Consider the following 23067-nt stretch of genomic DNA (forward strand, 5'->3'; position numbering starts at 1 on the left):
AAACCTCTGAACTACAAAAAAAAAAAAAAAAGGCGACAGTGATTTTGTTTGTTGCCAGAAATGTTTATTAATAAGACTCCCTTATAAAACACAAAAAAAAAAAACTTAAATGCGAGATTTTTTAATTTTTAAGGATTTCTTTTGCAATATTTACGCCGTTAGACGCAAATTAGGTGGAGATCACGGCCCACTCAAAGCCCCACCCACAGATCAGTGGCCCTGAGCATAACTACTGGATTGGCTTGACTGCTGAACCGAACACGCTGACAAGCGTACCGTCTCCTTTCGGCAACATCTGGTGGGCCTAGTCTGGCGTCTGACATCACCTTCTAGTCGTGCGTGCAGACGCGCGGCGGCTTCCGGTATCGTCTGCTATTCCACCACCGTCTGTCGTCATCTGCAATGCCCGTAGAACGCAGACATGAAAGCTGCGTATCAGCGTCTATTTTCGCCTTCGTCCGTCCGCTCTTCCGCCCCGTCTGGAAACTTTTGCAACGCTCGCAAGATGCGACCATGAAAGCGGCGTTCTGGCGTTCCATAATGCACGAGCCACGGTCCAACACAAGCGTTTGTCAACGTCTGTTAAAGTGCGGTAATAAGCGACCAAAAGGGCTGGACAGATCAACAAAATAAATATCCAGTCCTTCCAACTTTACTGTTCTTGTTATTTTCTTGGCGTGGCACCGCGAGCAAGATGGGTGAGCGTCATGACGCACATTTAAACCGGACGTCAAAATATATTCACTTTGGCAGGCCAGGTGCACTGCAAAACGCGAGAGCTCCTTGCCTTTCTAAGCGAAATGACAGGAACATATACCCATACAAACTGGATCCGAGCCAAACATCCCATTGCTTCCAGCCTAATTGCTCGCAAATTCTTACCTGTATAGGTATTTTCTCGATATAGAAACCATGGTTGCACTCACGGCGCTTGCACTTTCACAAAGCAGGGGGGTCGTTTTTACGGGACCAACATCTTTCAAATATCATCGACACGCGCAAACGAACAAATCAAGCCAGATCAAGCAACGTAGTTGACGTGGGACGCTATAGCATGGACGCTATGCAGAGTGGACGTTCGTCTGCTTATTGCACGGGGGTTGCTATGATGTCTAAATGCCGATCTCTTATTGTCTGACTAAAAAAAAAAAAAAGTGGGTAGACCTTGAAACATCTAGCATTGAGGTCTATTCACTATCCTTTGAATCAAAACCAATCAGAGCTCGGGGCCCTTATGACGTCACCACCACTCTTGGGCAAGAAGCAGACGACTTGCTCTCCGCATAGGCTTAGGCAAGTCACACTACGAAAACAAGATCCCGCACAGCTAGCTGACTTGAAACAGTTGTTTGCTGCAAACTAGATCGGTTGATGAGATCTTCCTCTAGACAGCTCGGTGAACGCAGTACGACTCGCACTTGTAAAATAAACGAGCTTAGCGATCTACGTCGTTAAACACAGCAAACGCCGGCAGCCATGTTGGCTACCGTTTGAAACCGAAACGGAAAGGAAATCTCGGGACATTTTTTTTTAAAGACAATAATTACTTTAATCTAGAATATTTGTTTCTCAAAGACAAAAATATTGTCGATAAAAAACGCTGTTACGGCGCCGAGAAACAATTTTACAATGAACATTTCGCACCTCGATCATCTCTACAACCAATGGGCACGTTCAACTCATGGGCGCGACCCTCCTCTCCCCCCCCCCTTTCACTGCCCAGCTGCACCCCCTTGAGCGCTGCATGCGTGGTAATTCGCCCCCCTCCCCCCCTCCCGCCCCCCCCCCCCCCCCCCCCCCCGCCTCGCCCCGCCTTGCCCTTGTTACGCCACTGTGCGCGCGTGCACAGTTTCCACTCTGCCGCCGACAGTTTATCTTCGCTCTGGGTTTCCGTAGTAGTGGTGCGTGGGCACTGGGCTTTGATCTGTGTGTGTAGTTAAAACGATAGATGCGGTTCCCTCCACGAGTGGTATGGATGCGGTTCCTTCCACGAGCGGTACGGATGTGGTTCTTTCCACGAGTGATATGGATGACCGTATCCAAGGGCGTCGACGTACCCCGACAGGCAGAGAGTACTGAAAACGGGTGAAAAAATTACAGGAAGGTCTATTGGTGGATTTTTAAGGAATGCGTTAGCATGACCCTTGGAAACGCCGCACACGACCCCCTTTGGAAAACGCTAACGCTGACCTCGTAACGAGGCCAGAAAGAGGCAGCAAGAAACAGACGAAGCAATAGAGAAAGCCAAAAGAAAAAAAGTGGAGGGGTCAGCGTTAGCTTTTCCCAAAGGGGGACGTGTGTGTTGGTTCCTAGAGTGATGCGAACGGATGCCTTAAAGGGATACTTCAACGAAATTTGAAATATACCTATAGTGTACAGAAATAGGTTGAATATGATCCACAATATGCGTAAATGACAATCGAGCGTTTGTATTTTGAGCCTGGTGGCTGTATTTTTCATTATAAACGGCCCACTCTGGCAAGCGCTCGGAGAACAGCCAGCGGAGACCACGTGACATTTGACGCAATCGTGACGTAGGTCGTCTCAGGACGAACAAAGCTATGGCGACGCTGACGTCGAGAGGATGGCCTAGACGTTCCAGCCACGGGAGCGGCTGCTTTTGTACGAATTTTGAGTGACGGGTTAATCTGCCATAATCTTGTAGGGGGATAATAGCGACTTCTGCGACACACAAAAGGCATTTTCGGGAAGAGGGGAGTTCCTCCTTCCCCTCTTCTCTCGTCGTGGCCGGAGGCGAGACACTCACCATCACAAGCTGTCAAGGTTCCTAGACGGGCATTACAAGCGAGGCGTTAGCGACATCCACCAGGTGCTCTTTGCTAATCGTTTAATTCGTTTTAAAATTCCTTTCCGTGACTTTTTTGACAAGATATTGGTATGTTCGATGTGATGCTGCTCCTTTGAACACATATAGACCAAAAAATGAGCGCCGAAATTTTGTTGTATAGTATCCCTTTAAGAATCCACCAAGAAATCTTCCTGTAATTCTTTTTTTTCTTTTTTTGCGGGAGTGATGTGTTTGGTATTTAGCTCTCGAGCGCTCGAGCACGCGCTCGCTGGGTTGAATCGTAGTCCGGGCTGGGACTACGAGCCGTGCGCATTCAAAATATCACTCCGGGGGTTCCACCGGTTGAAGGCGCGAGGATCCTTCGCTTGCTGTTGACTGACAGTGGTCCTGGATTCGGAACAGGCTCCTTCCATAGCCGGAGAGGAGATCGCTGTGTTGCGATTTTGGATTGCATTTTTAAATAGGGAAATCGGTCGCGTATCGTCATGATTCAGGGATTTCTTGGATGCTTAGAGCCAGCAGAGTGAGTTATCGACATATTTATGCAATCTCAATCACCTCCACTGGGCACCTTTAAAGGGACTTTAAGCATGTGTGAAACCAAACATGTGTGCAATGTATGTGTGAGAACAAATACTTTATCAAATGGACATTTAATTGTGTGTTCGTTATAAGTGGATATGCGAGTGGGCATGTGGAGTGTGTGGATGAATGGATGGGCATGTGGAGTGTGTGGATGAATGGATGAGCATGTACACTGTTATATATGTTGCATATACAATTTTTTTTGTAGTTTGGAGTGGCTAGTTCTGTTAAGTCAGTGTCAGCAGCCCGATTGTTCTCTATATATGGGACACGATGGAGCTCTTGGCTCTGACTTCACTTTTTGCTATATACACAGTGTATTACAGACTAGAGAAAGATGGCTACCCTGTGTACTGCCTGACGTAGATGGCTCAAGAACGACACTGGTGAATCTAAGGCTTTTGTCAGGCAGACAATTTACGAGCGTTCAATTTTTCCTCTTAAAGGGGCCATGAAACGAATTTTTGGCTGGGATAAATGATTTAAAATTGGAACTTTACTAATCGCATATCGTTTGGTTGGCCAAAAGAAAGAGGGTAGAAAGTCAAAAGCCAGATTTTCGGTACGAACATTTGAAAATATTGGAGACTATTCTGTACCTTATTTCCTTCGAAAGCTCTCCGCCTTTTCACTATGATACATCCGCGGTTCCCAAAGCGCGTCAGCGGTGCCAACCTGACGTCAGCCGAGCCCAGCTCACGCATTGGACACCAGAACTGCGTCACTCGGGCGTATGCGCTCGTCAACAATCAATCCGTCGACGAATATTCGGATTCGCGTTTGTGGCCAATGAGTGCCCTGACGGAACTTATCGTCACTGGGGAATGACAAGTTCCGTGGTGTGCATAAAAAGCACGGTGGAAGCTAGGAGTCATCGCACCGGTGCCGAAGAATGTCACGACGACGTGATTTCACAATTCGCATTTAAAGGGACACTCAAGCGGTTTTTGGAGAAGCTACTTTTTGGTGCGATGGCGTTAAGGAAGTGTCAGTGAATGAGTATCTTCAGTTTTAGAAGGCAGAAACGCCTAATAATCACGCAGGAATAAAATACGTGCGGACTCTTTTCTGTACTTGCGAGGACCAATGAAATTATCGTATGTTTGAAAATTTTGGCGGTCTTTTTAAAGTTTCGCTAAAAAAACAATTTTCAGTTCATTTAGATATGTTGTGTGGGGGGATCGGTGGCCGAGTGGTCTAGCGCACACCAGCTCGGAGCACGTGGAGCGAAAGCTCGCGCTGCAGAACCCAGGGATCCTGGGTTCGAGCCCCACCCCTGCCCGTTTCGATCTGGATGAGCATCGTACCGGCGTGCGGTCGTGTATCACTACTGCGTGATGCACGTTAAAGACCCCAGGCTAGCGGCTGTACCGCACTGGCTAAATTTCTCATCTACAGCTGGGAGACTCGTCGCCCCTGTGAGGCAGACCAAGTTCTAGGCTGTATAAACACACACACAACCCAATTTTTTTTTAGATATGTTGTGCATGATAATTTCACAAGACGTAAAATATTTCTAGTTTAGAATACGCGATAGCGCAATTATCGTTTCACAAACAAGGGACTACGTTTTCTATTTGCCTTCCTCCGCGGGGGGTGAATTTCCCGTTCCCTCGGGATGCGCGGAAGCGCACGTATCTCCGCGCGTTGCAGGCCGGTCGTGCCGGTCGCGCCGGTCGCGGGCCGGCCGGCTCCTTCTATCCGCAAACGTGGCGTCGGTGGTGATCGTCGGAATGGACGGCCTGGTGAAAGCTCATCGTTCCGCGTAAAAGCGCTATCCTTGACTGTGAATTTTCGTCGTGTTTTGCTATGATAACCCAGCACGTACTAGAAGGGAACATCCACCTACTCGTGCGGCGATGTCGTGGCGGCACTCTCAAGATAGCAGAAACGCCCGTGCCGTCGTGTTTGTTTACTTCGACTACAGTGGTGCTTTCTAAGCATTTGTGTCCTCAAACATCGCCCGGATTTCTGATTTGGCGCATTTCATGCGTGTGCTCAAGTTCAAGGTATTACTGGCGCGTACCGTATAAAGGATACAAATTTTCACGCGTTTTCATCACCGGAGAAAAGTGATTAGTGTTAGCAATCCTGAACGCTCGCAACGTCTATCTGATCACGAAATCATATTTCTACGTTGCTATATCGCTGCTAAGATTACATTGTCTTTTATAATCGTAGAAAAGGCGTGTGGCGATATTTGTACTATTGGAATGTCGTGTATTAGAGTCGTGATCGTCCAAGACGGCGCTGCATCTTTTTATTTTATTTTTTTCATTCGCTGTACCCTGCAAGCCTATCAAGAAAAAATAATAAAGCTTTAGACTAGAAAACTGTCTGTCTATATTCTGTTACGGCATTGAGTAGCACTGCGTCCCCTTTTTTAGAGGGGCCGCTGACACAGCTGACGGCGGCGTACAGAAGCGGTCGCCGTGCATGCTGACGACCCGCTGCGCTTGTTGTAGTGGTTACAGGTGTGTGTACGCGCGGCGCAGTACGGTCTTTCCGGTCGCTCCGGTTGCAACTGACGCAGTCGTAGGTACGCGCTCGTTGCACATGTCTGAACCAGCCTTCCCCCCGTTCTCCGTGGCGAAAGTCAACGTGGCGACATCGTTTGACATCACGCACCAGAGGTAACGCTGCGATGTCAAACGTTGGTTTGGTTACGACTTGCCCCAACCGCAAATCGAAGAACGCCCGAAAAGGTCTGCGTTTCGTCGTCCTCGGAACCCGAACATGACTCCGAAGCGCTGCTATCGTCCACATCGCACGTCGGAGTGGCGTCATAGGAAATCATCCCCAGGTCGGCTGTCCGCCGAAGAACTTCAACCTCTAACGGCGTCAGGTGCTCGAGCGTAGAGAACTCCGCCATGATCGAAGCTCGAATGACAAAGAGGTTCGGCCGATGCGGCTACCTCGGGATCACTGCGCGACGGAAAGTCGTCCAACGCCATTGGCCCGAGATCCTTTTGATAAGCGTGCGACGACCAATGAGAGTGGTTTCGTTTTCGGATGGATCCGAGGTTTGGCGGCCTTCAATTACATTTTTATTAAAGAAATAATCACCGTATGACTATACTTTTTGGTTTTTAGGGATACTTAAGGCGTCTAAATTCAGCTGTCATTATCAAAACACGAACTCAAAAACCACTTGACTGCCCCTTTAAGTTGAGGATTAAAGCTGAGGAGGAAGAAGTCGGAAAATCGTTCCATGACTCCTTTAAGTTTGTCCCCGAAGGGCAGGAGTGCTTGGAGACAAAATTGAGTCATCGACGTACTGTTGACCTCGCCGCGAGGAAGTCTGAAGTTGCTGTCCCGAATGAGATCTTCCCATGGCATAGTTTTCTTGACATTAGTTGATGCAAAGAAAAAGGAAGAACTCTCACTCGCTCGTTTGTGCTAACCGTGTCGCACTAAGTACATTATGTCACACCTCCACAGCATAATGAATCAGCTCTTATTTATCAGGGAATCGGAGTTCTAAGGTCGACTTAGGAGTTGCATTTTTTTAAATAACTCGAGCGCCTCCCAAAAGACGCCGAAGCAGGTAATCGAGACGTAGCAGTTTAATCCAAATGCCCCTTTTATTCAGTCGTACATGACGAGAATTTGTCACAAAACGTAGGAAGCACTCGAAAAGGGTGTCCATTGAAATATTCAGAATCATTCACGATGAGTACGATCTATGATAAAGAGAAACCGCGGAAGTAACATTCGAGCGGAATAAAGACGATTAAGACGCGGCAGGACGCAATATAGCCCGGCCAAAATCTGCTCCCTCGTTTCACAACGGCCAAGCAGTCGGTTACTCAATGTTCGATCACACAGACAGTCGCAAACTTCCCCGTCCCTTCCCTTCAGCGCCGCACGACAAAGATGGCGGTGCTAGAAAGGCACCCCTTTCTTTCCAAATAACCCGCATCATCGAGGTCGTTCTTGCATACTTCCCATCACCCTAAGGTGGACCGCGGCGGACGCTACGAGCCAATCCAACGATGAGACAACGTCACGTGTCCTTATGGTTTTGAACAGGGACGCGCTCGGCTACGTGGCAGGTCCACGTCGCTTGGCTAACTGGAATGATCCGTTACGTTCTCTGGCTCTGTCCATCTGTGGATGTTAGATTCCGTCTCACCCCACAACGGGCCGCGGCGAAGGTTACGAGCCATCCCAGCGAATCAGACGCTGCGAACTTACCACGTGACTACACGCTCCGGGCGTCACTGCCTACCGAAGTGATCGGGTGACCCTCACGCGGCACGCATCGGATTGGCTTCAGTAGATCGTAGTGTCGTCTGCGGTCTATCTCGCTGTGAGCCGGAGTGCAGCGGCTGTGATGTGTGCAGCGTGTGCGAGATTGCGGTCTTTCTGGTAGCAATGAATGTCTAGCATCCACCCCTACGTTGCTGGGCGGATGCTAGATTGATGTCGTTATACCGCGGGGCCGCGCGTCGGGACGGACACATCGTTTCCGGGTGTCGGGACGCGCCCGTCTCGACGCCTGTCCGTAATGCGCGCATGTCGAAGGATTCCGCGCCGGCGTGATGGTGTTTCGTCGCGTACCTCCTTTCGAACGTGCTTCCCGGATGAGTAATATGAACGCTGGACCATTATCTTTTTTTGATCACGAGAAAGCTGGCGAAACGTCTCGATTACAGGCTTCGTCGGGTTATAGGTACGTTTGGTCGGTTCGGTATGTATCCCTTATAAGGGGACCATTATCGCTTGCATAAGACGTTCACGTTACAAATTATTCGCTTGATGGAAAGGGGTTATAGAGCGAGCTTGAACTTCCTGGCCAGAACTGTTCCGTTGAAAGTACTTATACACGTGTGCACGTGAAGTTACTCTAGTTTGGTTGCGCCGAACTGTGATGTAGTACAGGGTTTCCCCAAAAATTATTTACAAGGTTTTTGTTTTGTTTTATTGCAAAAATAAACTATGCATCGCCAAGCGCTCTATATCCCCCCAAATATAGCCCTAGCGGTCCGAACCAAACCAGATGGGAAAGTTTCAGAACAAACCGTTATCTTTTTCAGAGGTCATGAGCACTTTTCTTCAATTTTCAATGGGAAAATGGGCGGCCATGGATTTCTCGACTGCATGGAGCTGAATAGCGCCAGTAACTGAAAATGCGCGAAAACGAGCACCATTTTTCCGTTGAATTTTTCAGAAAATCACTTATAACGTTTCAGGGAGATAGCGATTAGTTTTGAAACTTTGGCACCTGGTTCGGAGCACTAGGGCTACATTTGGGCGGTATGATAAGCGTATAGCGACACGTCGTTTATTTAATTTTTTTTTTTACGAAAAAAAAAAAAAAAAAAAGAAAGGGGCAGCGGGACACGTTGTACTGATTACAGCGACCTTAGCGGCTATGTTGGGGAAGAATCGTTGCCCTTCACTGACTGGCTTGGACATTCAGGATGGGAATCTACGTCACCTGTACAGATCTCGAAATTGTAAATTATTGAACTTTTGAACACCGGAAACACTAAAACGTCAAAGTGACGTCAAAGGCATCCATATGCATCTTGCGGTTTTCGATCATCGTAGCCGTATTATGGGTTTATTTGAACTGGCCTTTACGGAACGGTTTTCTAGAAATAACGTGCCAAGTTTCTGTCAATAAATGTTGTTACGTTAGAGCATATTTGGTAACATTGAACTAATGAATACGGGCACCGGAAAAAGTAGAACCTCACAGTTATGTCATAGACATGAGAATCTTACGGTTTCCAGTTTCGGTAGCCGTATTACAGATTGATTTGAACCAGCCTTTCCGGAGAGACTTGCCAGAAAGAGCGTGTCACTCTACTCTTTCATCTTTTCACGTTGGTGTCCGGTGTATATATGTCTCACATTGAACCCCTGAATAAACGTACCGGAGCCGTAGAACGTCGCAGTGACGTTATTGGAATCCGAATGAATCTTATGGTTTCCGGTCCTCGTAGCCGTATCACTGATTTGTTTGCACCGGCGTCTAGGTTCACTAGAAAGAACGTGTCAGTTTTCTTTGAATCTTTTTATTTGCGTTATATTTCGCGCATACAATTCCTGAATACGGGTACCGGAATCCGCAGAACCTCGCATGATGTCATGGGCATCCGTATGAGCCCTGCGGTTTCCGATCGCCGTAACGTTTTAGCGATGTAAAGGTAAAAAGTGGAAGAGAGATTACGGGTTGGTTGGAACCGGTATTCATGGAGACACTAGGAAGAACATGCCACATTTCGCGGTCGTGTTTGCATACTTACTAGGTAACGTGCCAAAAAATGAGGGCATATCGGCGATCGCCTATACGTAACACCGATGCATTAATGAAAGGGCGCGAGAAAACGAACTTTCGCTAAAGATTCGTGGAACTTGGTCGTCTACTGTGATACGTGGCCATGTGGTCCTGTATACAGCTAAAACGGAGATTTTGGGCAACTATAAAACAAAAGCAAAGAGACAAATGTTTTTAGGCTTTCAAAATCTGGGTAAAATAAGATGACGGCTGCATCAGTGAGTCGTCACTTGTTTTACCAGATAAGGAATTTATATTCATTTCTAGAGAGTTTATTATCAAGTGTGTATATTGTCCAATTAAAATTCAGTTGCCTGTAGCTCTCCACGTGTTCAATCCTACTTTGTCCTCGTTTTCTTTTTTTCTTTTTTGCGCTTTGCGTAGTAATAAATTACCTAGCCCACTCGCACATTACGCTTGGATACGTTGCTCTATATTTCCTATGGTGGCGACCAAGACGCCTCAGCGACCGTTCCTGTCTCAAGCAGTCGACAACCAATCGTTCACGGGTTCGGATCTTAGCCGAGGTCACCGCAATCCAGTGAAGGCTTCATCCGGTGCGGAATTTCGACTTTGGAGTGAGATTTCAGTTGCAGCCTAATGATTTCTGAAAGCTAGGAATTAATCTTGAGTCCTTAGCTGGACATGCTTTGTGTTGGTATTCCACGTAAACTCCAGAAGGTTCGACCGTAATATTCACAATTCCAAGCGAAAACGCCAATCGTAGCGGCATAATGTCGTGCGAAGATGTATTTGCTGGAATTTTCGGTTTTAATTGTGAATTTATAAATAACAAAACGTTTTCCAATAACCCCCTCCCCCCCAAAAAAAAATATATATATATATTTATATATGTCTTTTAGGCGGTAGGTGACAAGCCCAAGTTGATCCTTGATTTGGAAGGGTCCACAGTAGCGCGGAAGAAGCTTTTCCGAAAGGCGTGGCCGACGCAGGTGCCTTCGTACTAGTTCCAGGTCACCTGGCTGAAATGACGGTGCGACGACGTCGGTACACAAGCGTTCAGTAAGGGTGGGCTGCTTGTGCCGTCCACCCTTGCTGAAGTATATCGCCCAGGGTGCGAGTCGTTCGTTCCACGAGCCCATTCGTCTGGGGATAGTATGGGGATGCTGCTGCGTGTCCAATTCCGTAATCCTGGAGTGCCCGTTTGAACAGTCTGCACATGAACCGCGTTCAGCGTTCAGATATTATCAGGCGTGGATATGCATGGCGTAGCACATGCTTGTTAAGAAACGTGACGAGAGGGTGGCTCTCATATCAGGAACTACTGCAACCTTCACCCACTTTTTTAAAAAGTCAGCCGCAACAGTGATGTATTTGCTGCCCGTTGCCGTCTTCAGAAATGGACCGGCGCGATCGATCCTTACAACTTCGAACGGGGTGCCTGAAGGAACGATTTGTTGAATCTTCTGTTTCATGGGGTGTAGCGGTATTCTTCACATCTGAAACGTTGTGCAAGGTGAGACACAATATCGAACATCCTCTTTGACATGAGGCCACCAGAACCTTCTTGCGATCTTTTCAAATGTTCTATGCTGTCCGAGATTACCTGCTTTTGGGGAGTCATGGCGAATAATTATGATGCCCCGACGTAAAGCTTTGGGCACAACATATAGCCACAAATCTGACCGTCGTGATCAATAGCAAAGAATTACGCCACGCAGCTGATAGTGCGCTCGTAGATTTCGTTGGCGTCGTCTGTTCAGTAGATATGAGTCATTTTCTGTGTTTCTGAGATCATCGATTGTACTTGATGCCTCCGCGTCCGCTGACTGTTCTGCCCACCGTTGGAGTAAAGTTAACACTGAAACCGTGGGTACAGGAGTGCGTGAAATGAAATCGGCGTCTTGATGGTGCTTACTGCTTCGATGGACAATTGCAAAAACTGTACTCTTAAAGCTTCATGGCCCATCGAGCAGGTGCTGCTGTGAGGTCCTCTTTTGAAATGACTCACTGCAGGGCCGAATTGTCTGTGACAACTACGAATGCTTTGCCGTACAGGAAAGGGCGAAACCATTCAACATCCCACACCACCGTAAGACATTCCAGTTTGGAAGGCTGGCACCGACTTTCAGGTTCACTTAGCTTTCTGCTAGTGTAGGAGGCGGGACGTTCGCAACCATTCTTGTCTCGTTGTAAAACAGCACATAACCCTTCGCCGCTCGTATCTGTGAGGAGGAATGTAGGTGCGTTGTCCACGAAATGCGCTAGCGTAGCTGATTCTGAAAGAGCTTTCTTGAGATCCGTAAAAGAGGCAGCTTCGTCTGTTTTCCATCTCTATTATGTGATCTTTCTCAGGAGGCGGTTCAAGGCTGCAGCCCTGGGAGAGCAGCTATGGACGAAGCGGCGAAAATAAGATGCGAGGCCTAGATAGCTTTTCAGTTTTCTTATGTTATTGGGTATAAGCACATTAGTAAGTGCCGACAGCTTCGCGGGGTCTGGCCGAATGCCATCCTTGCTGGCGACATGACCAAGGTAGGTCACTTCGTCGTATCCGAAGGAACACCTCAATGGCTTTAGATGAAGTTGAGCTTTTGATAGGGCATCTAATACAAGCCGTAGACGATGTTGATGTTCGTCGAATTTGTTTGCGTACACAGATATGTCGCCGAGAGAGACTAAGGCCATTGTTCACTTTAGGCGGCCTAGGATTATGTCCATGAGACGTTGAATGGTTGCCGGCGCATTACACAACCCGAACGGTAAATGTTTAAACTGAAACAGACTGTCAGGAGCCACCAAAGCCGACTTCTCTGCGTCATCTACGTGAAGTTCCATGGAGGTGGACGGAGAGGCGTGGCGTGAGGGATGCAATTGGCACTGCTGTGGCCAGAGTGACTTCGTAAACTGCGTGGGACCCTGACCCTTCGGGCCCGTTGGTGGGTGTTCCTGGTGTTTGAAGGGTATGACTCTAGCATAAGCGGGCAAGGTGACCCGATCGTCCCAGTTGAAGCAGTAGCGTGAATCATACCTACGGCGGTTGTCTCGCGGGCTACCAGCGAGCGGGGTCCGATCTGCTTGACTGACGGTGAAGGTAGTTGCTCTATTTGCCGCGTTCATTTCTAATGCGTGACCTAGGTCAGCGCTGAGCGTGGTAGGTCGCGCAAGACGAACATAGCGCTGGACATCGGCCTCTTTGATGGTATCGACGAAAGCTGAAGTACTAATCAGATAGAGTGTGGCTTCGAAACATCCCACAAGAGCTTTCGCAGCCAATCTCTCATTCGCTAGTGCCAGTTCTTGGAGCGACTCTGTGTTTTGGCGATATGTTTTGAGAGCTGTTAGGTGGAGTTGTTGAAGATGGGCATCATTAAAGGAGCGTTGCAACGATATTCAGTTGGCATGTTTTTCACTTAACACGAGCTTACTGGCACTAGTGGGACTCATGGATACTCGCACTCAATGCCACTGGTCAAGAAACTCCCTTGTTGCGGTGTAATTTCGAGGACAAAAACGATCATTTTCATTCAATCTCTCTTTTGCAAAAATTGATGACGCAACGTGGGGATCGCAGCACACCCCAATGACGATATTTGAATGCGGTTCATAGATTGGACCCGAGCATTGCGTGGGCACTCGATTTGGGCTCGTGATAATCACTAGCTCGAGAAGCATTCGGGTAGTGGCCCGTGTCCAATCGCTGCAACGACGACAATAGCCGAGCCATAACAATGTCTGGAACTCAGCGCGTGTCCTGTACTTTACCAACCCCAGCGCGTGGCTATGATCTACATTGGCGGCATATAATCGGTTCCAGATCACGTGGCCGCTTGTTCTGGCTGCGATTTGAGGGGGTGAACGCTACTCGTTTTTCTTTAGTATTTTTCCGCGTGTTTCATAGGTCATTAACGTCAGGGATCCGTTCTAAGCGGTCTTTGCGCTAAGTACGAAAACTGTTGCATCGCCCCTTTAAGACAATCCTCCACGGCTTGTAGAAGAGGCCCTTTGGTGGTTCGGGTTTATCTTGAGGCACTCGGCTGCTTTTCTTCGTAGCTAAGCGATTAGGGCTGCAGCCTTGTCAGCCGAAGTCCACCCGTTGTGTAGAGCCACCGTCTCAAATTGTCCAATGAACGACCTCCAAAAACCAAGACCGGCGAAAGTCGGAGGCTTCAAACGCATACTGTCACAATGCGAAGGAGCGGTTCCCACCTGTCTCACAGCCTCGTCGACATAGCGGAGAGAAGTCGGAGAAAAGTCGGAGACATCTCCGGATGTCAGGGAAGGTCGCCCGATCTTCCTGGTGGGAGGCCGGGAAGAGCCTGTTTCAGGTGCTGCAGGCGTACTTTTAGAGTCGAGAAGTGGTGGTAACCATAAGCGATTTGGTGGTTCACACTCTGCTCCACGGTTTTGGTACGGGCGGCGAGACAATTGTCGAACTGCTCGAGCAGGCCAGCGGTATCGGCCGAACTCTTCTCGGCCAACCGACTGTAGAGCTGCTCGGTGGCATGGGCCCAGGGCTGCACTGCTGTTCGTGACTGGGAGCGGCTATTCATGCTTAGAGGACCGCTGCCACCCTTTTTGCGTAACCTCTACTATCAAGCTCCCGCCTTTCGATCTCGGCGCACAGTGCACCTCCTCTTTTTCTATGCTTGGACCTTTTGCACGTTACAATATATATATATATATATATATATATATATATATATATATATATATATATATATATAAAGAAAGAGAGAGAGAGAGAGACGCTTTAAACACGCGCCAGATTGATCCGTCATTGCCGACCTCCTGGTATCCTACCGAGATGCCGAGCCACTGAAGGGGGTGGTGACGGGGCACCACAAAGGCCTATGCTGAGGAGAAAGACACAGTAGCACCTGAAGTTGCAATAAGAGTGAAGCGAACGGAATATGAGTAAACAAAAACTGAAGGTCTGTTATGGCGGCGCCCATGCACAGCTGACTGAAAGCGTCTATATATCTATCCATGTGAGAGAGAGACAGAGAGATTTTAATTGGGGACGAATCCGGTTGTTTACATTGCGAACTTCTCATAGAGGAAGTCGAATTTCTGAAGCCAATAATTATTCTTTAGGGCTAATACTTTGAATAGCATAATTTAAGTAGGACTCGGTTAGGCTATTTGAGTGAATTATTCGTGTATCTTGTACACTCTTGGTTTTTGGCATGTTTGACTATAGTGCCACTAGAACTACTAAATGAGCAGCGCTTAGAGTATCGGCACTTTGTTCACCGACATTGTTGTGGGTGCCGCCATTTTGGTGCTTGCGCAGAGCAGACGCCAATGCCGTTCGTCATGATTAAAAGGCGCGACTTCTTCAGCATTAGATTCGCTTCTAGGAAGCTAATATATTATCGCTTTTCTCTATCGTGAATTTGTTTAGGACGGAAAAACGTTTCCTGAGATTTTATATAAACCTTCAGATAACTGACAACCATAAGTAACGACGCTTGGCCATATTGTGGCCAAGTGGCCAAGTCTTTGTAAAATTTATCTAAACTAAAAAAAAAAAAAAATAGGAAGGTATGAGGTTAAATAACTCCACTCTAAATAATGGTGTATTATTACACCCTTTGACACATATAATACACCCTAAAACTTCAGAACCTCCTTCAGCGTCAGCAGTTGAGCGCGGGTGGCATTGGTTAGACTTCCGTTTCTCGTGGCGCCCTCTGTGGTCCATTGTAAGGCGAAACGGGGTTAGAAGTTGCATCTTGATACAAAACATTAACTTGATTTTGTTGACTGCTGTGTGCTTCTTGGTGCGATTTTTTTCCACCAATTGTAGAAGGCCGCTCTGGCTATATCTACACTCGCTCAAACCTAATTAAAAAAAAAAATTAAAAGGCCGAGAATTGCGAATTTTACTAGCAAATGATAGCCGAAACACTCACTTTCGCCGCAGCGGAGGCCGGCATACGCACCACTCCCGGCCATTTTTCTTTGAACAATGAAATGAACGAACCACAAATCACGGGCAGGGAAGGCACCGGCACGTTTGAGATGTCCTGTCCAAAAGAGGCGCTTCGATCGACGTCATGAGTCCCTAAAGTCTTCTCCATCAGTTTCCCTCGAGCGAAGTCGCTCGTGCCGTCGACATTTGTAAGCCACCGGATCATGGCTAGTTCGTGTCGGCCCCGTTTGATATTGTTGTGGTAGGCCAGGACCGTTTAATGCCCGAACTCAAGTTTCTGCAACTGACAGTTTTTTCTTTAGTCCGGCGCTTTTGGTTTGTTTGTTTGTCTTGGAATACGTGCGGAGATTGGGCGCAGATTGTGTTGTCCAGAGTTTGCGTAGCAATTGTGTTGGAGTTGTGTAGCGAATATTTCCATTCCGTGCAATTCGCCCCCCCCCCCCCCCCCCCCCTCTTTTTTTTTTTATTTTTTAGGCCGCTCGGGCGAAGGCCGGCGATAAATAAGACACGAAACCACGAGATTTCGGTTATGGATCGCGCTGTTTTCTAAGCATTCCCACTTGCTCATGCCCCGCTTTCTTGTAATTGCTTAGTGACTTGACGGTAAATTACCGATGAAGGCTTGCGTATAGACAAGCTGCCACTTCGACTTTTCGGACTTGATTTCTGCGACAGCGGGTGGCGTTTTATCCAGATGGTGCTTGCTCACTTCCTCTAATGTGACCGAGTAGGGTTTCGTTAATGACTGGCGCTGTTGTGCTACTTAGCTGCCTTAAGACAGCTGTTCTACTGCCAAGCTGTTTCTGTTTTACTACTCAGCTCTTCTGCTACCGAGATGTTCTATAATAGCCGATTCACACGACGGGCTGAATCGCGATTTTCGTCGACGGACCGTTTACACCGTGACCGTCACGTCATAGTTTACCAAGTGACCGTCACGTCACCGATTCCTGCGTTCCACGCCTCGTCCGCGGACTCGCGGAGTGAAATGGCCGAGCGCCACATTTTACTCGCGGATTTTCGGCGGGTGATGGACTCGAAACGCGTTTAGTCTGGCAACGGTGCAACGTTTTCTGTGTTTTTTTTTTTTTTTTTTAGTCAATTAAAACAAAGAAGGTGCGTCGTTGTGTTTTGTGCGTTCGCTGGTTCACGTTGTCGCAGGATTTTTGAAAGAAGCTGCAAAAACTTTGCCGGCTGACGCGACGCAGGTTCCGGTACTCCTCCGTGTCCGTGTCAAGGATCCTCTGACAAAACTCATCAGCACGCTGCGATCTCTTTTGCAGGTCCAATCATCCTTTCACCCTGCAAAACTTTTCTTGTAGTCGTGGTGTACTGAAGTGTTGTGCGTGAAGGCATCTCCGAATGCCCCTCCGCGAGGCCAGGACTTCGTCTCTTCTACGCCAAAGCCTCCTCGAGCGGGACCTTGTTTTTTTCACTGTCGTGCCTTGAGTTAGTAAAGCTAGTCGTTTTGCGTTAGGCCTGTCGCGGTTTTCTGTCTCGCTCTGTACGAAACAGTGGTGCACGATCTTTTCCGCGGTAGCAAACGTCGATTTCGCTCTTGGACAACGGTGCCACAGTGCGATGGTGGAATTTTGCGGCACTGTGGGGTAGCGAACAGGTTCGGTCCGACCTGGCTGTCGTCTGCTTGTTGTTCCTTTCGTATGAATACGCCTTGGAGACAGACGAACCGAGAACGTGTCGTCACGTGATCAGCGGATTAGTTCGTTGTGTAAATCAGCCATAACTGAGCTGCTTCTGCTCTACTACTCAACTGTTCTGCTACTGAGCTGTTCTATTACCGAGATGCTCCTCTTCTTCTACACAGCTGTTTTGCTCATGAACACTTTGACTACTACGCTGCTCTACTACCTAGCAGCTCGCGTTCTACTAGTTACCTGTTTTACTACTCAGCTGTTCTTCTACCGGGCTGCTCCTGTTCTACTAGTCAGCTTGTTCCGCTACAAAACTGTTTTACTACTGAGCTGTTTCACTACCAAGCTCCAGCTGTTTTACTAGTACTTAGCATATCCGCCAATGAACTGTTTTACTGGGGAGCTGTTCTGCTACTGAACTTTTGTACTACTCATCTGCTTTGCCACTGAACTGTTTTACTACTCAGCTGTTTTGCTTTTGAACTGTTTTACTATAGGGCGGTTCTACTTCCGAACTGTGTTTGCAACAACCCAGCTGCCCTGCTACTGAGCTGCTCTTGTGCTACTACTCAACTGTTCTAGTACTGCCCGCTACTGAGCTGTTTTCCTACTGTACTATTCTACTAGCGTGCAGCTCCTGTTCTACCTCTCCGCTGTTCGACTACTGAGCTGTTTTACTACTGTGCCATTCTGCTACCGAGCAGCTCCTGTTCTACCTCTTGGCTGTTCTGCTAGTGAGCTGTTCTGGTACTGAGCTGTCCCACTACCGAGCTGCGCCTGGTCCACTACTCAGCCAGTGTGCTAACAAACTGTGTTACTACTGAGCTGTTCTGCTAATGAGCTTTTCTAGTACTATACTACGTATGAACTTATCATGAACTAGCCGCAAAGATTACAAGCGAAGCGCGAACGGGTAGCTTTGACAGGTGCTCCCGCTGCGAGAACGCTCGAACAACCGAATCAAACACAAGGAGCTTGCTCTTGTAACAAGCAGAGTAAACTAAAACAAGAAAAAAAAAAAAAAACACTTGGAGTGTTGTGAAAGGGTAGCTGACGTTTAGCCGTCGATCGTCACTGACCGGATGAGTGGCAGGGCAGGGCGCCTCTTCGGGATGTCTGACCTCCAGCACGCGCCCATGGTCTTCCGTCGTGCTTTGGTTGTGCGTGCACGGTCGAAGCTCACGGGACGCCCACGTCTTTCCCTCCCTCTCCCCTTCGGCTATGTGAGTCTTTTCCCTGCCTGGAGAATAACATTTCGCATAGCCATTAAACACCCTTTCCCGTTTTATACACTAAATCCCCCCCTCCCCCCACCTTTTCCAGTAAACGGTAACGAGCTAATCGACCAGAAACATGCAATAACCTCGTCTGAACTCGCGTTTTGTTTCAGGGCCACGGCAAAAGCAATATTGTTCTTCATTTTTTGCACGTCCGGGAGGCCAGTCATTTTAATTTATGTCTAAGTGGAGCTGCATCTTCGTTTTCAACCTACTGCAAGCCCTGGGATCGGAGCAGGTCGGTGGATACGTTAGAAGTAAGAGCACCCTCAAGTATTTAAAATACTAGGGAGAAAAGCAAGCGCACCTGCACTATTAGAGAGTTTTAGTAAATCGTTCCCATGACTCCGATAACGATACCCGATACTCCGCCACCGCCTCCCTTGCGCATGCATAGTATCGTTATCGGGGCTATCGGGGGTATCGGAACGATATACTAAAACTCTCTATTTGCAGCGTTCGTCGATAGACAGTATCATTCATCCATACATCCAACGAGAAAAGAGTTTCTAAACGACACGGTGTTAAAGGGAGGGGGCACAATGGAGTTGTGGCGTTATGTTATAGCACTTGCATTACCACAGTACGTATACATTCTATCATCAATAAAGTGATGACCATGAAGCGTATGGGTAACAATGTAACATGCAACCAGCGTATCGTTCTGACTGCTATTCTTTTTTTTTTTTTTAAGATGTCATGTTTTACACGTTATTTCCTCCGTTCTGGCCGAGAAAAAATGCCTTCCCTTCTCGGGCATTTTATTCTTTTCACGGATGAGCAGGGCCGACGTTCTCTTTTGGGCTTTCTGAACTGGGTGATACTTACTGGCTAGCCACTGAGCGAACAAGAGAACGCTTCTTACCTAACCCACGCCACGATTCTCAGCAAGTTTTTCCTCTCGCAAGGTTGCGCCATCGCGTTGCACTGCACGCATTCCAGACCGTTCACACTCGTTTTTTTTTTTTTATTAAAGGCGACGTATTGGACCGGCACTTGTTTTTCGTTTTCTTTATTTTCCCGTAGTTTTAGTCCTGAAAGCGTTACTGCTTCGGTAAGTTTTCCTTGTGTGTGTGTGTATGTGTGTGTGTGCGTGCGTGTGTTTTAACGTTAATGGGCTTTGTTGAGTTCATGGATAGTACGCTTTTTGCGATACTAATTATCCTATCGTCGACATTTGTTCTTTTATTTTTTCTTTGGCTTCTTATCTAGAAATGGAGCGTCACGTATGTCGTTCGAATTCAAAGGCGGCATTGTTGGGGATTTTATGGTCGCAATGTGTGTTTAAGGACTGCACATGAAGTTCCCTGTAGAGAGGAGGCTTTCGCCTGGCGTGGAATTGAACAGTGTTGGGTCAGCCTTTCCAGCGGTCCGTGTTGGCAGGCTGCGAGTTACCTGTGCTAGCTTGTTGTGCCTTCTTGATTGTTGAAAAGAACGTAAGGAATGTCTTGAAATGGACCTCTTTTTTTTCTTGTCAACTTTTTATAACGGTCGTAAATCATCGGTGACGCGTCGGACGTTCGCTGGACGCGGGCCATCGGGCACGTGGCGGACGTTGCTCTGATCGTCGTTCGCGGTGTTCTGTAGGCGCCGCTGTACAACTCACGTTGCATTGACAATTTCTGGAATGTCGGTGTGTAAAAACGAGATTCCAAAGCTAGTCGAGATATTTTTTTCCCCAAAAAAACCTTGAGGCGGGGTTCTTCGTTTCTCGCTTTCTGAGCAACTCCCTGCATAGAAAGCAAATTGTACCGGCTGTACACCACGGTTATTTCATGAGACATGCTTTTGCGATCCAGCAGGACAAATAATAAATACCTGCCTAAAACCGCAGAAAAACAAGTACAAACAGTAGGAGCGATCACACACAGCGCGACTGGTAACTAAATTTTATTTGTAAAAACATGAACATATAAGTATACACATTTTATTGAAATTTACTGGAAACGATTTGGATCTTTTTTTTTGGAGATAAAACGAGTGACAACGCGTTGATGCAGTCGTCCTCTCCCGTTTCGATCAGGATGAGCATCGTACCGGCGTGCGGTCGTGTATCACTACTGCGTGGTGCACGTTAAAGATCCCAGGCTAGCAATCATACTGCACTGGCTAAATGGCTCATCTACAGTGCGTAGCAATGTCGCCATGTTCTGGCAGACTAAACTCCTGCTGTATAAACAACTAACGACTATATTTTTTCTTCTAGGGCATTTCTAAAGAGAGGGAGAGAGCTCGCGTGCACAGCTTTTATCGACGCTCAAACGCGCACTCGTGTACCTTTGACTGCAGCCGCCGGTGTGGCGCAGCTCCCGGCCACCCAGTGCCGCTTAGAGCCCACCTTGTGCCAAAGCCCTTCGATGTGTTGTGCCATGTGCCAGTGCCGTTTCAAAAACATGGGTTTTATCATGCCTCACTGGACACGCAGTAAGACAGCAAGCGCGTCTCCAGTCCGGCCGTCGCCAGACAAAGTCCTCTTCTTTCCTTTGTTGCGAGCGGTGCCACCATATGACTGTTCGCTAAGCGCGGTAGCTTGTCGCGGGCCCGACTTCCCAAGCTTTTTCCGAAGGGAACTTTTTTTTCTTCACAATCGTTTATTGGGTGTGCCGCGTAATGTAGAACTTGGCACTTGCGCTTCGCATGTCGCTTAGACTGTACAGCTCCGTCATTGATTTTAGTGTTGTGCCTAAACGGCGGCAAGATGAACGCGCTGAAGAAGACCGATCTCTGGCACGGTGTTCGAGCCAGCGTCTGTCGAGGTCCCGAGCAGACACGCCCAACCATAGCCTCCTATGTACTGACAAAGCCTGGAGAAGCGCCGCGAGACGCGGCCGCCAAAACTGAAAAGGTAGAGCGGCCGACAGCGGATGAGAAAAGAGGCATGTAACCGGCGCCCCGCTGCGGCGAGACGCCGAATCACACTTCTCCCAAGTATTGGTCCTGATCCAGCAATAGTAAAATGGATTGGCTCCCATCTGCGTGGCCGTAAACAGTATGTAGAGGTTGGTGCGGGCTGCCCAGAGATGCTTGATGTGACTTCCGGAGTAACCCAAGGAAGTGTCCTGGGGCCATTATTGTTTTTGATATATGCTGATGATATTGTTTCTATTGTTGCCCCAGGTGGGAGCATCCGTTTATTCGCGGATGACTGTGCGTTGTTTAAAGAAGTCACGTGTCCGAGTGATCAAGCTATAGACGCTTTACAGCAGCTGTGCATGGGCGCCGCCATAACTGACCTTCAGTTTTTGTTCCCTCTTATTCCGTTCGCTTCGCTTCATCATTACCACAGCAGGGTCCCTAAACTCGTCAAACACAAAGTTGGAGCAGAAAGTTCACGGAGCGCGCAGATTGGACGTCGGCGAAAAAAGCGCCAAGTCATCGTCATGATAGGCCAATCAGGGGACCCCGTCAACTTCGGCCGCAACTTTGTGTTTGACGAGTTTAGGGCACCAGGACAGGTTATTGCCATTTTAGATGCTACTGTGTTCTTGTGCCCAGCATAGGCCCTTGTGAAGACCCGTCAACGCCCGCTTCAGTGGCTCGGCATCTCGGTAAGACAAGAGAAGGGCGGCTATGGCGGCTCAATCTGGCGCGTGTGTAAAGCGTCTATACAGGATTGGTGCCACCAATGGAAGATAAGCCTGAATCTTGAGAAAACTGTTTTCTTAGAATCACGAATAAAAAAAATCCTTTCAGTACAAAATAAGGGACTATAACGGTTCTGAGGTAGATAATTATAAATATCTTGGACTGACATTTGACAAACATTTGAGCTGGTCTAAACATATAGACAACATAACATCTGCTGCTTTTAGGAAGCTTGGATTGATTAAGCACAAACAAAAAAATACGCCCTCTAATGTAAGATTACAAGCGTACAACTCACTCCTAAGACCTAAGCTTGAATAGGCCAGCATTGTATGGGACCCGTTTACCAAAAAACGATATAAATAAACTAGAACGAGTTCCAAGGCGGGCAGTCAGATCTATTCACGATAAATTACAACGATCCGACTCTCCCTCCTCACTAATGCAAATAAACCAAATTGATTTGTTACATGGAAGAAGAAAAAAGGCTAGGCTGAAGTTCTTGTATCTTCTTGCAAATGATAGGCTTGCTATTAATCGGCACTCATACCTAGTACCCGTTACTGCGAGACAGACCAGACATTATCAGCCACACTTACTGGCACCTAACTGTGCTCGCACCAATCTTTTTAAAATTTTCTTTTTTCCCGAGGACGACTAGTGAATGGAATTCTCTTCCCACTCAGTTAGCCGTTTCCTCCCAGTTCATAACTTCATAGGTTCTCACTGCTACATTTTCTTCTGCTGCTGGTGGCTTTTTATTTGCACTTCCTGTCGAAGGTATTGCTTGTATATTGTCATGTACGGTGTGTTATTTACTCTTTCTTTTTCATTCCTGCTTGGAGCATCTTGGTCTGCAGTATGTTATAAATAAAAAATAAAAAAAAAATAAAAATAAATGGAACGACCGCTCGTGGTCCTCGCGTTCCTGGCGCTACCGCTTCTTTTGTCGTCGGGTTCGAAAACCAAGTTTT

Source organism: Ixodes scapularis, unplaced genomic scaffold (assembly GCF_016920785.2).
Source record: "Ixodes scapularis isolate PalLabHiFi unplaced genomic scaffold, ASM1692078v2 PGA_scaffold7__128_contigs__length_106722199, whole genome shotgun sequence".
NCBI lineage: Eukaryota > Metazoa > Arthropoda > Arachnida > Ixodida > Ixodidae > Ixodes > Ixodes scapularis.